Raw genomic sequence first — 5,891 nt, forward strand, 5'->3', positions numbered from 1 at the left:
TGCCTTCATGCACATTTTTAATCTCACTGCCTGTCTGTGTGCAAATCTAGAAACAAATATTTCTTTATATTTAACTGATTTATTTTTTCTATTATATTCAGTTTGCAATTTATTTTGATACAGTTTTTATTTTATGAATTTTTAAAATTTCATTATATTTTATATATTTTATTTAGGCATTTGGCACTGTATTTGCTTTATTTTATTATTTAAAATTTATTTTAATATATGAACTTGTGTTGTATAAACTTTTTTAAATTTAATTTTATTTTTATTATATATATTTATTTAGCTTCATGACTTTAATTGTAGATATTTATCAAAATACTGTTTTCATTTTGTTTACATTTCATTTGTTTTGTATGGAATCACAGGAGTGCCACAATAAAATATAAATAAATAAATAAGGAAATAAATATGTAAATATAAAGAGAAATAAATAAATGTGGAAATAAATGTGGAAATATAAAGAGATATAAATAAATAAATGTGGAAATATAAAGAGAAATAAATAAATGTAGAAATAAATGTGGAAATATAAAGAGAAATAAATGTGGAAATATAAAGAGAAATAAATAAATGTGGAAATAAATGTGGAAATATAAAGAGAAAAAAATAAATAAATGTGGAAATATAAAGAGAAATAAATAAATGTGGAAATAAATGTGGAAATATAAAGAGAAATAAATAAATGTGGAAATAAATGTGGAAATATAAAGAGAAATAAATAAATGAATAAATGTGGAAATATAAAGAGAAATAAATAAATGAATGTGGAAATATAAAGAGAAATAAATAAATACATAAAAAGGAAAATTTTGTCTTTGTTTTTCCCTTTTCTCTTTTTTTTTCGATTTTGTCATTGTCTTTTCCGTTTTGCATTTGCCTTTTCCTTTTGGCACTCCTCAGTCCACCAAGTAAAAACAAAGACAATAGACTCTGCTTTCACTTGGTGGACTGAGCTGTCAATCAAATGCCTCTGGGCGGGGCTTTCTGTCCAGGTGAGTAGTTGTACCTGATCACAGGATTCCTGCCTGACAGCAGCTCCTAGCACGACTGAAGTCAAGTGATGTCACCGTGGCGCTTCGGCTGATTCTACCAGCAGACACTGAAAGTAGTGATGGCTGATCGAGGCTTTGTTGAAGCTTCGACACTTCATTCAAAACATGGTTCATTACTCGAGGCCTCAATGACACACAGTGCTCGAGTAGGACATCTAGTGGTCAATAAAATGAAGTGCAATCAAAACGTGGTCGTTGGTTCATGGATTGTTTTGGATTTGATTCGCCATGCACACATTCCTGTTTGACTACACTAGATGATTGTATGGGTTCTAGTGGACACAAAAATAATATTACTAGTAATAATAATGACAATAACTATTGAAGAGCATGTTTCTTATTTGCCATGTTTGTCTGTAACCCTATATACTCTTCACTTATATTCTGTGTTATGAAACATTTAAACGGTGCTGCTACATTCATGAGATGCTCTACAAATACAGACTGATGTCATTTTCACATGGGGCTGGTGCAAATAAAGATTTTATGGATTATTATGGATTTTGGCAAAGTATGTCTGGGGGTTTATTGGTAAAGAGGTCAGTAAAGAGGGTGTGCTTATGTAACTGGTTATGAGGTTTTATTGAGAAATAATTTATCAACAGTTTTGGGACTCAAGCAGTTCCTTCTTTTACTCACTATCTCCCCAGCCTTAGAAAAAAAAACCTGTTCACACAGCACAGATGAGGCTGAAGTACACAGGAAATGTTTGGCTCCATTGTACAAGTTTGGGTAAATGGTTTTGTGGGTTGCCCAGTAAGCCAGTGGGTCTGCCGTTCTTTCTACAATTGCATTCGCTGTGGCGCTTTGCATTTGCCAGGCTCTACTTGCGTCTTCGTCTAATAGGCTCCACAGTTGAACTGAAAAATATTGAAGATCATCATCATCATCACCAGAAATGTCAGTCATTCCCTATTCAGAAGAGAAAAAAAAATACCTGTGGAAGGTGCTGCTGGTGGTGGAGGACGAGGCTGTGGTGGTGCTTGTGACGTAGATGACTGCTGCTTGGCATTCTTTATGTTAATTGTTGTGCATTCTGTTATTAAACGTTCTTTCACACTGGCTGCCACTCTGATTGGTGAATCCAAAAGTTTTGAACTGCAGAGCCACAAGTGTAGCAACAGCCAGTGAACTGTTCTTTTCTTTGGTTTGTAGTCTGTCAGCTAAGCACCTGACAAGGTTCTGTGCCAGGTGTTGTGTCATGGGGGTGGTGAGTTGGGAATATATATATATATATATATATATATATATATATATATATATATATATATATATATATATATATATATATATATATATATATATATATTCTCTACGAAATACGAAATCTGACATACTGCTCTCTCAAAGCAAATCACGGCAACAACAGGAAAAAAAAACAACCTACTCTGCGAAAAACAATTCAAATGAACGACACTAAATAGGGATCTCCTATCCCGGAACACTCGATCCCGCTGAGTGATTCACATAACAAACCGAACCAATCAGGTGATTCGAAGCAGTTGAGTGCTTCAAACGTCACGAGTCACGTGACCAAACCACGCCTCGGCACAGTGGCTCGATATGTTTGCTTCATGAGCTACAGCGCATGTGTCGAAGCCTCAGGTATCAGAGGGCCATCATTAACTGAAAGGGCTCTGATAGTTCAGTAAGTTAATGTTTATTTTCTTATTGGTGCCAGTTTTAATGCACTTTATATACACCTGTAGTGTATGATATAATTTGTACCGTGCACTCCAGATGTCGATGGAGTTTATTTGTGTGTGGGTTGACCAGAGAAGAGAGTTAGCATCCAGTAAATATTAGCTTTAATGTGAATTAGCGATGCTAACCGAGCTAGCTGCTCAGTAGTAGCCTGATTAAAGCTAACGTAGCATTAAGCTAACGATGTTTGCGTTGTTTCATGTAAACAGCTGAAGTGTGTTGTGTTACTGTAATGTGGTACATTTAGTTAATAAAACTGTTCATGGAGACGCTGGTTCACATTAATGTAACGTTTAGAAAACATAAATGTGATTAAAACAGTGAGGTTAAGGTTCTGTGTTGTCAGTAGTCCTGAATATCTGCTGAGTCTCTGAAGTTAAACTGGAGAAAACAGTAAATCTGCTGTCTAGTCGTTAACATTGTTTAATGACTGATTCACATGTTGTAGTACGTATTCCTGCAGTGTAGACTGGAAAAATAAACTCCCAGAATATGATCAAAGTAATGATGAACCTCTGCTGTTGATGCTGATACTGTGATGTCTCTCTTCATCTCAGGTGTCTCATGTTCACAGTGAGGATCTTCTGAGTGAAGCCAACAGAAGGAAAACCTCATCTATGTGAAGAAGGAGACTGAATGGACGACATCCTCAGTGAACCACTTCCTGTTTAGCTTTCACTTACAGAAGGACAGACCAACTCTCAGCAGTTTATTATTCTCTGTTCTTAGTATTCACAGGTTCTATTTATCACCTTTAACTGCATCTCTGCTGTTGGAGCAGAAATACAATATAAAAAGTCCATGTTATTTATAGCAGATATGCAGCATTAAAACATCAACACATTCAGGGCAGGAGCTTCATTATTACCTTTATTGCACATTTTAAAACTACATTATTTAACTATTGTGAACTGTAAAGATGTGTAAACACATGTAATAAATGGATGAAATATATAATGTGTTGCTGACAGTGAAGTGTAAAAACTGAACAGTCACAAGACAAGTTGTATTATGAAGAGAGGAGCTGAATCTGCAGCATTATTGTTATTACTGGAAGGATGAGGAGGACATCAGTGCTGCTCTTCCTCACAATGATGAAGGAGAAAAGACTTCAGACAACCACAGCTGGATGTTCATGTTCTCTGTAGCTCTCAGTCGATCAGACTAGATGTTCCCAATGATCCAGACCAAGACTGGAAGGAAAAGACACTAACAGTGAGAAAAAGATCTACAAGGTTCTTTCAGTCCAACTGCTGGAACATTAAATCTAATACCTGTAGTGTTCATTACTTTGATCATATTCTGGGAGTTTATTTTTCCAATCTACACTGCAGGAATACGTACTACAACATGTGAATCAGTCATTAAACAACGACTAGAGAGCAGATTTACTGTTTTCTCCAGTTTAACTTCAGAGACTCAGCAGATATTCAGGACTACTGACAACACAGAACCTTAACCTCACTGTTTTAATCACATTTATGTTTTCTAAACGTTACATTAATGTGAACCAGCATCTCTATGAACAGTTTTATTAACTAAATGTACCACATTACACTGACACAACACACTTCAGCTGTTTACATGAAACTCAACACAAACATCGTTAGCTTAATGCTACGTTAGCTTTAATCAGGCTACTACTGAGCAGCTAGCTCGGTTAGCATCGCTAATTCACATTAAAGCTAATATTTACTGGATGCTAACTCTCTTCTCTGGTCAACCCACACACAGAAATAAACTCCATCGACATCTGGAGTGCACGGTACAAATTATATCATACACTACAGGTGTATATAAAGTGCATTAAAACTGGCACCAATAAGAAAATAAACATTAACTTACTGAACTATCAGAGCCCTTTCAGTTAATGATGGTCCTCTGATACCCGAGGCTTCGACACATGCGCTGTAGCTCATGAAGCAAACATATCGAGCCACTGTGCCGAGGCGTGGTTTGGTCACGTGACTCGTGACGTTTGAATCACTTCAGTGACGTTTGAAGCACTCAACTGCTTCGAATCACCTGATTGGTTCGGTTTGTTATGTGAATCACTCAGCGGGATCGAGTGTTCCGGGATAGGAGATCCCTATTTAGTGTCGTTCATTTGAATTGTTTTTCGCAGAGTAGGTTGTTTTTTTTTCCTGTTGTTGCCGTGATTTGCTTTGAGAGAGCAGTATGTCAGATTTCGTATTTCGTAGAGAATATATATATATATATATATATATATATATGTATATATATATATATATATATATATATATATATATATATATATATATATATATATATATATATATATATATATATATTTTCCCAACTCACCACCCCCATGCCACAACACCTGGCACAGAACCTTGTCAGGTGCTTAGCTGACAGACTACAAACCAAAGAAAAGAACAGTTCACTGGCTGTTGCTACACTTGTGGCTCTGCAGTTCAAAACTTTTGGATTCACCAATCAGAGTGGCAGCCAGTGTGAAAGAACGTTTAATAACAGAATGCACAACAATTAACATAAAGAATACCAAGCAGCAGTCATCTACGTCACAAGCACCACCACAGCCTCGTCCTCCACCACCAGCAGCACCTTCCACAGGTATTCTTTTTTCTCTTCTGAATAGGGAATGACTGACATTTCTGGTGATGATGATGATGATCTTCAATATTTTTCAGTTCAACTGTGGAGCCTATTAGACGAAGACGCAAGTAGAGCCTGGCAAATGCAAAGCGCCACAGCGAATGCAATTGTAGAAAGAACGGCAGACCCACTGGCTTACTGGGCAACCCACAAAACCGTTTACCCAAATTTGTACAATGGAGCCAAACATTTCCTGTGTACTTCAGCCTCATCTGTGCTGTGTGAACAGGTTTTTTTTTCTAAGGCTGGGGAGATAGTGAGTAAAAGAAGGAACTGCTTGAGTCCCAAAACTGTTGATAAATTATTTCTCAATAAAACCTCATAACCAGTTACATAAGCACACCCTCTTTACTGACCTCTTTACCAATAAACCCCCAGACATACTTTGCCAAAATCCATAATAATCCATAAAATCTTTATTTGCACCAGCCCCATGTGAAAATGACATCAGTCTGTATTTGTAGAGCATCTCATGAATGGAGCAGC

At 36.3% G+C, this 5,891-nt stretch overlaps 1 long non-coding RNA gene across 1 annotated transcript; it reads right to left on the bottom strand.

The window, feature by feature from the left end:
* Positions 1–3,617: 3,617 nt before the first annotated feature.
* Positions 3,618–4,904, bottom strand: LOC129348177 (uncharacterized). The gene is made up of 2 exons (XR_008600657.1): positions 4,611–4,904; positions 3,618–3,958 (listed from the first exon to the last, which is right to left on the bottom strand). It is a non-coding gene; the product is annotated as an uncharacterized LOC129348177 (long non-coding RNA).
* Between the last annotated feature and the right edge of the window lie 987 nt (positions 4,905–5,891).

The sequence above is a fragment of the Amphiprion ocellaris genome, chromosome 23 (assembly GCF_022539595.1).
Source record: "Amphiprion ocellaris isolate individual 3 ecotype Okinawa chromosome 23, ASM2253959v1, whole genome shotgun sequence".
NCBI lineage: Eukaryota > Metazoa > Chordata > Actinopteri > Pomacentridae > Amphiprion > Amphiprion ocellaris.